Source organism: Macaca nemestrina, chromosome 17 (assembly GCF_043159975.1).
Source record: "Macaca nemestrina isolate mMacNem1 chromosome 17, mMacNem.hap1, whole genome shotgun sequence".
NCBI lineage: Eukaryota > Metazoa > Chordata > Mammalia > Primates > Cercopithecidae > Macaca > Macaca nemestrina.
In genome coordinates, this window is record NC_092141.1 from 11,484,514 (window position 1) to 11,495,133 (window position 10,620).

Genomic DNA, 10,620 nt, shown 5'->3' on the forward strand with positions numbered 1-10,620 from the left:
AATAATGTATTAATAAATTATTTATTCTAAATAATCCCGTAGCTATGTATTCAGGAACTTCCAGGAGACAGGCACAGTAGTGGGCGATTCAAGGGGTACGAGCATATAGCTGCCCTTAGGGAGTGAGAGTCCGGGACGGGGAGAGAGAATAAACACACAGGGCAAGGCTACCCCTCTGTGTGTGCACGTCTGTGTCCTAACCTCCTCTTTTAGGGAGACATCAGTTCAATTGGATTAGGGCCCACCCAAAGTCCTCATTTTAAAACTATTTATTTATTTATTTATTATAACTGACAAAAATTTTCTATATTGATGGTACCGTTCTGAAATATGCGTGCATTGTGGAATGGCTGATCCAAGCCAGTTGGCATATGCGTTGCCTCACATACCCATCATTCTTTTGTTGTTAGGACACTGAAAATCTACTGTCTTAGCAGTGTTTAAGAACAGAACCACAGTGCAATAGATCTCTTGCACTTATTCCTGCTAACCGAAATTGTATATAATTTGACCATCTCCCCACTCCTGCACCTCCACCTCCAAAGATCTCATTTAACTTAATTATCTCTTTGATGCCCTATCTCCAAATATAGTCACATTCTTAGGTACTGAGGGTTAGGACGTTAACATATGAATTTTGTCGTGATGCTCTCCCTCCCCTTTCCCCTACCCCGCGACAGGCCCTGGTATGTGGTGTTCCCCTCCCTATGTCCATGTGTTCTCATTGTTCAAATGATGGCTTGATAGGTGCAGGAAACCACCATGGCACATGTATACCCATGTAACAAATCTGCACGTTCCGCACATGTATCCTAGAATATAAAGTACAATCATAATTAATTTAACATATATATGAATTTTGGGGAGCACACAATTCAGCACACAGCAGCCTCTGTCAGGACGTAACATTTACATTGAGATCTCAGTAACCTAGCAACAGAGGGAATGACATGCAAAGATCCTGGGGAAGAAAATTCCAGTTGCAGGATTATATTGAGCAATGGTCCTGAAATGGGAGTGAACAGGGTGCGTTTAAGGAACCAGAGACTCGTGGTGGCAGGCAGGGGATGCAGCATGCAAGGAGACGAGATAAACTTGCATCGTTCCGATGGGATACATAAACTTGACTGTGATTAAATTCCCCATGCGGTGAGAAGTCATTGGAGGGTTTTAAGCAGGAGCCATTATCAGATTGATTTTTTTTTTTTTTTTTTTTGAGATGGAATTTCACGCTTGTTGCCCAGGCTGGAGTGCAATGGTGTGATCTCGGCTCACTGCAACCTCTGCTTCCTGGGTTCAAGTGATTCTCCTGCTTCAGCTTCCCGAGTAGCAGGGACTACAGGTGCCCGCACCATGCCCGGCTAATTTTTGTATTTTTAGTAGAGATGGGGTTTCTCCATGTTCGTCAGGCTGGTCTCGAACTCCCAACCTCAGGTGATCCGTCTGCCGCAGCCTCCCAAAGTGTTGGGATTACAGGCGTGAGCCACCGCGCCCGTCCTCCAGATTGTTTTTTTTTTAAAGGTTTTTCCAGTTGCTCTGTGGATTGATATTTTTATAAGTTTTTTCCAGTTACATTCTAAAGAGGGCAGATTTGGAAACAAGGAGCCTTTTTTCTCAGATCTGTTGAAAGTGATAGTGGCTTAGACAGGGTGAAGTCAGTGGATTGGGGATACACTTTAGCAAAAGGTTACAAGGGCTGTAAGACCTGTTGATTTGTTGCATCCAAGGGAAAAGGGCTTTCAAGGACCACTACTACATGTTAAAATCAAGTTAGGATAATTTCCGGAGATTCAGTGGTGCCCTTTACTAAGATAGGAAAGAATGGGAGAACAGGCTTTGGGAGAATATTAAAGTGGCCTGGTATTTCCCTGAGAGCATGGGTCAGGAAACTTGGTGGAGCCTGGGCATCCTCAGAAGTACTGACACGCTCCTCGCCCTGGGTCATTTAGCACTGACACCCAGACCCAGAGCACAGAAATTCCCAAATGGGAGGACACATGATGCTGTAGGAACGCAAGCGTGGTGATGAGGTTGGTGGGGCTTTGCAGCCCACCGGCTGTGTGATCTCGATGGACACCTGCTGCATCTGGCCTTGGCGAGGTCAGTCTCTGGTGCTGTAGGGATAAGCACACCCACCTCACAGATCTGTCTTGAGAATTCAACGGGGTCACACTTTGAAATGAATGCAAGCCCTGGCACACACTGCACAGTTGGAATAAATTATTATTGGTACTATTATTAATATCCTTGGTGTTATTTTTGTGGTTTTGTTTTTGTTTTTTGAGACAGAGTCTCGCTCTGTCGTTGGGCTGGAATGCAGTGGCATGATCTTGGCTCACTGTAACCTCTACCTCCCAGGTTCAAGCGATTCTCCTGCCTCAGCCTCCTAAGTAGCTGGTAGTACAGGTGTGCACCACCATGCCTGGCTAATTTTTGTATTTTTAGTAGAGACGGGGTTTCACCATGTTGACCAGGATGGTCTTGATCTCTTGACCTTGTGATCCCCCCACCTCGGCGTCCCAGAGTGCTGGGATTACAGGCGCGAGCCACTGTGCCCGGCTGGTGTTATTGTTAATATCCTTAATACTGATGGGACATCAGCTCCACCGACTCCAACAAAACCTTCAGAGATACCCGAAGGCTCCCATGCAGTCTTCACTCTTCCATACATTTCTCCAGCCTAGGAACCAACTGTCTCTCACTTCAGCCTTATCTTTGTTTTTAAGTTAAACCAGTGGCTCTAGGCATGTCCCTAAGGCTCTGAGCAGCGTGAGGGTTGGGTCCTGTCCAACCCTCAGAAGCCAGGGTGTGCAGAATTTACATGCTGCAGGAAGGGACAATGGGAAGCCCCGGTGGAGTGGACACGGGAATGACAAGATCATCTTTACATGTTTGAAAGATCTTTCTGGCTGCCGTTTGGAGAAGGAGTTGAGAGGGCATGCGAGTGACTTAAGGGAGACTAGTTAAGATTACAAGAGTAGTCCAAGGAAGAAAGAGGATAGGGGCTTAGAGTAGGTGGTGGAAAGGAGCGTGCAGAGAATGGGAAGGCTACCAAATGGATTTCAAGGCAAAACCAGTGGGGCTTGATTTGTGTATGGATTGGGTGTGGGGACTGTATGGATTGGAAAGGGAGTAACTGAGATGGATCCCAGGCCTTTGGCAGGATGAGGGGCAGGGAGAAGGTAGCAGCTGTAGACCCAAGAAGAAAGTGGCACAAGCAGGTTGCTCCCCGCATGCGAGGCTGCTCCCTTTTGCTGATTTAACAGACAGAATTCCACTCCCAGTCTCACAAAGTTTGTTCCCAAATGAGACAATATATATTTTTTTCATAGCTTTATTTTTCTACTGTTGATAACAAATGAAACTAAGAAAGTCAAATACAGTATTCCCCCCTATCTGAGGGGCTACGTATGTTCCAAGACCCCCAAGACTGAATGCCTGAAACCGTGGATGGTACCAAACCCTACGTATACCCTGCACAAATTTCTCTTTGCTTCTTCACAATTTCACCGCTAGAAGATTGGTTCTTACAATAGACATTAGCAACCTCAGCCTGTACGTGTTTTTTTTCTTTCTGTATTAAGTTGAGAACTTTTGTGTTTTCACTTTAAGGAAGCACTTTACAGCTTCTCTTTGGCATATCTGAATTGCCAGTATCGCTACTCTGTGCTTCAGAACCATTAAGAAGCAAAATAAAGGTCTGTCGAGTCCACACACTAGGATAGCACGGCAGTCGATCTGATAACCAAGACAGCCACTAAAGTGACTAATAGGCGGGTATCCGGTACAGTGTGAAAATACTGGACAAAGAGATGATTCCCGTCCTGTGTGGGTGGGAGATTTCATCAAGCTACTCAGAATGGGCAAGCAATTTAAAACTTATGAGTTGTTTACTTCTGGAAATTTCGATTTAATATTTTCAGACTGCAGGTAACTGAAACCGCAGAAAGCAAAACGGCAGATAATAGGGGACTACCATATCAGTCTTCTCTTGGGGTACCATAGTCACAATTGTACCATCCAAACTAATGAGCCTTTATTCATTCTACTAATGTTTACTGAGCACCTACTAAGGCCCAGGTCCATGATGGATTCTGAGGATACAGCTGTGAATAAGACTCTGAATTCCCTGCTCTTGTGCAACTTACAGTCAGTGGGGGAGACAGACAGTAAATAATAAACATGCCCACATTCCGGTATTTAATCCAAATTAATACAAATTGTTGTAAGCTCTATAAAGGAAATAAAGGTGACATAATAAATGATGGGAAGGTGATGTAGGAAGTAAAGAAGTCGATGCAATAAATGAGTCATAAAGGATTTTGTAAATGATAAAGGAGAGCAGGGACAGTCCTAGCAAGCCACTTTGAGGAGGTGGCGTTTGAGCTGAGACCTAAAAGATTAAAAGGAAGTCATGGGGCTGGGTGCGGTGGCTCATGCCTGTAATCCCAGCACTTTGGGAGGCTGAGAAGGGTGGATCACGAGGTCAGGAGATCGAGACTATCCTGGCTAACACCGTGAAACCCTGTCTCTACTAAAAATACAAAAAAAAAAAAAAAATTGGCATGGTGGCATGAGCCTGTGGTCCCAGCTGCTCGGGAGGCTGAGGCAGGAGAATCGCTTGAACCCAGGAGGCGGAGGTTGCAGTGAGCTAAGATCACGCCACTGCACTGTAGCCTGGGCGACAGAGTGAGACTCCATCTCAAAAAAAAAAAAAAAAAAGAAAGAAAGAAAGAAAGAAAGTCAGGGGAGAACATTCCAGGCGATGGGAACAGCAAGTGCAAGGGCCTTGATAAAGCAGAGAGCTCGGTTTGCTCTAGGAAGTGTCAGAAGACCAATGTGACTCCTGCATAGTGGAAGAAGGGGGTGTGAGAGAAGGTTCTAGAGAGGAGGCTAGGGCACGCAGAATTATACATGCTGCAGGAAGGGACAATGGGAAGCCCCGATGGAGTGGACGCTCGGGAATGATAAGATCATCTTTACATGTTTGAAAGATCTTTCTGGCTGCTATTTGTAGAAGGAGTTGAGAGGGCATGGGAGTGACTTAAGGGAGACTAGTTAAGATTACAAGAGTAGTCCAGAAGAAAGAGGATAGGGGCTTAGAGTAGGTGGTGGAAAGGAGCGTGCAGAGAATGGGAAGGCTACCAAATGGATTTCAAGGCAAAACCAGTGGGGCTTGATTTGTGTATGGGGGTGTGGGGACTGTATGGATTGGAAAGGGAGTAACTGAGATGGATCCCGGGTGTTTGACTATAGCATGCCATTTAATGGAATAGAAAAGAGTCCTCAGTAGCCAGTGCTGGATGCTGGGAAGGAAGAGTTGTGTTTTGGACATGTTACATGGGAGACATTGCTTGCCTATAGAGCCCAGGAGCAGCCTGGGCTGAAATATAAATGTGAGTATCTTCCTCGAGGGAGTATTAGAAGTGATGGGGGGATGTCTCCTAGGGACAGAATATTGAGCTAGGGGAGAAGGAGCCCTAGGACTAAGTACTGAGGGACTCGAAAACTTGAGCAGGAACATGGGAAGAGCCCCAGGAAGGGGCTGATCAGAAAGGAGGTAGAAGGAAATCCAGGAGGTTGTGGTGTCGCAGAAGCTAGAGAAGAGAGTGCATCAAGAAAGGGGAAATAACTCCCCCTGTGTAAAGCCATGGGGTGGCTAAATGATTAGAGAAAGGAGGATACCACTGGGCTTGTAACACGGAAGGCACCGCGACCTCAGAAAGAGCAGTCCCAGTGGGGCTTCAGGGACTCGAGAGGCCAATTTGGGTGAAGCAAAGAGGTGAACAAGGGGAAGTAGAACAGTGCTGATGACATTTAGAGAAGTTTTGCTTGGGAAAGGAGTAAAGAAATGGTGCTGGGGGCATATGGGATCAAGAACGCGTCTTTTACAGATGGAAGACACCAGATCGTGTGTGTTTGCCATAGAGCTCTATCTGATAGAGACTAAGAGTTTGGAGATGGAGAGAGGGCCCGCAGAGGAGTGAGAAGTTTGAGTGTATTCATTAGTATATAGGTTTGGCTGAATGTAAGGGAGACCTTGAGTAGCAGTGGTTAAATAAGAAAGAAGGTTATTTCCTCTGCAATTAATAGCCCAAGATAATTGTTCTAGAGCTGAAATGATTGTTCTGCTATACAAGATTGTTCATACAGCTTGTTCCTCCATGTCTAGGGTCCTTGTCTAGGGGGTCCACACTCCAAGCATCAGGATGGAAGCAAGGGCAATAAAGGAGCAAGCCGTCCTTCTAAGGCTATGCCCCAGAGGTTACTCACATCCCTTTATTTCAAGTCATATTAACCAGAACCTGGCCACATGGTCTTGCTGAGCTGCAAAGGAGACTGGGCAATACAGCCTTTATTCTTAGTATCTATGTGCCTAGCTGAAAGTCAGTTTCTTTTACCACAGAAGGAGGGAGGAGCAGCTGTTAGGACCCTGTCCCATCCAAGTGTAGCAATATCTTGTGGTTTCTGTCATGGTCAAATAGGAATGGAATCCCTAAGTGAAGTGGGGAGACATTACCCTTCAATAAAATAAGGAGCAATTAATTCCTTGGTGTTAGCAGGAGAAAAGAGAAAATGGATGGTGGAGCTGGAGGGTTTGTTTATCTGGTGGCTGGAGGACAAGAAAGTTCCTATCTGATGCCTTCTGTTTTCTGAATGATATTTGAGGTGAGGTTATTAGAGGTTGAGGATGGAACGCCAAAGAGTTGAAAGGATGATAATAATTGTTTCTACTTTTGGTGTGCTTATGCTATGCCAATCTCTGCTCTAAAACTTTAACATCTATGAATTAATTTATGTAATATTTTGAAGAACAGATGTAATATTTTGAAGCCGAAGCCCAGAAAGTGTTAGTTCCTTTATAAAGATCCCACAGCTAGTAAGTGGTAGAGCTTGGACTTGAACTTGAGCGTCTTGATTCCAGCATCTATGTTCTTTATTTCTGTGCCTACTGCCTTTAGCCTGGAACCAGAAGCATGAGATCAACCACTTCAAGAGTGAACACACAATAAGAGAGGCTGCCTGGCCAGACTGAGTGCCCGGTGGAGATTTGTGCTTGTGAGTTGAATGTGAAACCAGTAAGTTCAATCATACAGTTGTCTCTGGGAAGGTTCAGCTGCTGAGTGCAGGTGAGCAGAAGATAGTAGTTTAGGGTGTTCCAGGTGAGTATACCAAAGGGAGACACAGCTAGAGCCCGGAGCCTGTTGTACATGCAGATATTATGATGGTAGACTACCGAATTCAGGCTGAGCCAGCAGGCAAGAGGTGATGGCAAGGAGGGCGTAATGGCCAATGAGAAAGCAGTAGGATCAGTCCCATGTCTGCTGGGGAATGTGCTAGGCGGTGTTGCAGTGGGGTGTTTGCAATGATGATTCTGAAAGCAATGCAGATTCTGGTAACGTAAGACCCAACATAGGAGTCTGGAGTGGATGGCTGAGGGAAGGCACAGTGAGAACCAAGAACACTAACAAATGACTCCCAGTGGGCAAACCATGTTCCAAGTTCACTGTCGGCAGCTAGCTAAAGGAGGCAGACCTCCCCGCTGGGTTAAAGGGAGAGTGAGGAGCCTAGCTTTTGCAGCTGTTCAAGGTGGCTCTCTGAGGGTGGACTGATGTTAGAGGTAGATTTGTTCGGGGACAGTAGAAAATCAGAGTCAGCTGCTGAATGTGCTTTGGGTCTAGTCTATTAGGTCGATGTAAAAGTAATTGTAGTTTTTGCCACGGAAAGTCATGGCAAAGATACATCCCCTTTCCTTCCATAACCTAGAACAGCTGAATCTTCTGTAGCTCCCACGTCCCTTTCGTAAATAACAGAGCTAGTCTTCAGTAATAAAGCATTGGGATGAACCACATTTCTTCATTGTGTCATTGTGACCTCTAGTACATTCTATTCTCTGTCTGGATTTTAATGTTCTCCCCCATAAAATAAAGCAGTTGGATCGGAATAATCATAGCTAATATTTATTGAGAATTACTGGGTGCCAGATGCTATTCTAAGTGATTTACATACATTATATTACATTTAATTGTCCTGAAAGCTTCATCAGAGGTAGATATTACTATTTCTGGTGTTTTTTTTTTCAATGCAGGAACTGAGACACAGAGAATAAGTAACATGCTGTATTCATTTCCTATTAACTGCTAAAACAAATTACCACAGATTTAAACAACACAAATTTATTCCCTGTGATTAAAACAACACACATTTATTCTTTTACATTTCTGGAGGCCGGAAGTCCAAAATAGCTTTCAGTGGGCTAACGTCAAGATATGTTAGGGCTGGTTCCTTCTGGAGGCTCTAGAGGAGAATCGATTTCCTTGCCTGTTGCAGCTTCTAGAGGCCATATGCATTCATTGACTTATGGTCCTTTCCTGCATCTTCAAAGTGCATCACTCCAATCTCTGTTTTCCCTATCCCATCACCTTCTCTCTCTGACTCTGACCGACCTGTGTCCACTTATAAGGATCCCGTGTGGACCCACCCACACAATCCAGGATGATCCCCTCATCTCAAGAACCTTAACTTGATCCCACTTGGAAGATTCCTTTTGCCATGAAAGGCAACACCTTCAGGTTGGGGGCGGTGGATCACGTCTGTAATCCCAGCACTTTGGGAGGCTGAGGCGGGCAGATCACGAGGTCAGGAGATCGAGACCATCCTGGCTAACATGGTGAAACCCTGTCTCTACTGAAAATACAAAAAATTAGGTGGGCGTGGTAGCGTGTGCCTATAGTCCCAGCTACTCGGGAGGCTGAGGCAGGAGAATCACTTGAACCTGGGAGGTGGAGGTTGCAGTGAGCCAAGATCACGCCACTGCACTCCAGCTTGGGTGACAGAGCAAGACTCCATCAGAAAGAGAGAGAGAGAGAGAGAGAGAAGAAAGGGAAAGGCAGCACTTTCACAGGTTTAGGGATAGGGATGTGGATATCTTTGGGAGGCATTTTTCTATTTACCACAATACCCGAGGCATGAGTTCCCAACCAGTGTGGACCTGGGCCCTGGGCACCACTGTGCCGTACTGACTTAGGATGGGCAAACGTGGCATGCAAGCCACTGCCCTTCTCTGCGTGCCCGTGGAGCACTGGCAATTGACTGCAGCCCTCTTTCCTTCAGAATCCAAGTGCATCTTCGGAATCCTTCTCAATGCTGTTTTCCAGGCAGCCCTGTCAATTGACCCGAACTGTCAGGCACGATGAAGCCTGCGGGCCATTTTCAGTTTTGATCTCTAAGTTTTCATCTGGGTGTGACATCCAGGACACCTGTGGCACCAGTGAGATTTTAGAGAGTGAGTTGTGGCAAGGCTGTGTGCCCTTCTTGGGAGATAATTCTCTTTTTTGCCAGTTTAGGACTTTCTTTTTTTCTTTTTCTGTTAATTTTTGTAATTCTGTGACTGTGGGTTTAAATATTACTACCCCTTCATAAGAGATGGCTGTAGGAAAAGCAGGCTTCTTATTCCAATTCCCTGGCATACTGGCCAGGAACCTGGCTCTTTGTGAAATGCTAGTTGATAATTTCAGTTTAGGTGGTAGGGAAGGGAGGTGGAGCACATGGGGGAACACAGCCCCACCCTCCCACCCCATCTGCCTGTTCTTCGAGAACATACTGTAATTGCTCAGCCCTGTATGGGGTGAGGGGAGAGAAAATCACAGCATGTTCATACAGAAGAGAAAACAAACAGCCTTTAATATCAGTCAAGGGAAACATGTTTAAAGGGTTTTTTGCAAGGCCTGAAGCAAAAGAACTTCCCCAGTACAGCTGCGTGGAGTCCCATGCTCAGCTTCACTGTGAACCTTCTACTTCTAGCTGTCAGATCCTCTCTGCGTGTGCTGAGCCCAGTGTCAGACCCCCTTGATGCAGCTAGAACCCTCACTAGTATTCTCCCTCCCTAACAGCCTGTGATGTAGTGGTGGGTACTGGGGTGGGGAGCATTGGACTCTCAAGTTGAAGCTGTACTGTTTATCCTCTGGGTGCATTTCAGCCCCCAGGACCATTAACTACACATTCTCCAGGCATCAAATTCCCCAGGTGGGTAAATAATTCCACTGCAATAAGGAGATGGTACATTGACCTTTATTTGTCTTTCTAATTTTCCAGTTCTTTGGGGGCCCCGGGCTTTGCTAGGGCCTAATGAGCTCCAGTCCAAATGATTGCAGCACTTTGGGTCAATATCTTCCTAAATTCACTCCTTTGCAAAGGTGCTGACCAGAGAACTGTGATAAAGGCTTTCCCCAGTCTGGTCGCACCGTGCATGAATGAGTCTTTCTCCTCTTCCAGGCGTCCTTCAGTTGACCTCCTTGCTGTTCCCCTCCTTCCTGCCTCCTCCAGTCAGAGGCAGCTTCCAGAAAACTTCCCACTCTTGCTGCATTTCCTATGAACGTTCCTGCAATCTAGATGTGTCCTTGTGGATCCCCAAGTCAATGTCATGCTGGTAGAAAGGATGGGAATGCAGGTGTGACTCCTTCAAGGAGAGATTTCTCATAACGGGAAATTGTCAGCTGTAGAGGTCCTCTCCCTTTGCATGGTTTTGGCTTTAGGGGCCTTGTATTAGTCCATCTTCACACTGCTGATAAAGACATACCAGAGACTGGGAAGAAAAAGAGATTTAGATAGACTTACAGA

General features: G+C 45.8%; 1 protein-coding gene across 5 annotated transcripts in view; it reads left to right on the forward strand.

Annotated features, from left to right (window-relative positions):
• LOC105473556 (shisa family member 6) overlaps positions 1-10,620 on the forward strand; it is a 333,829-nt gene that overhangs the window by 50,821 nt on the left and 272,388 nt on the right. The gene's annotated exons all lie outside the window — the stretch shown is intronic.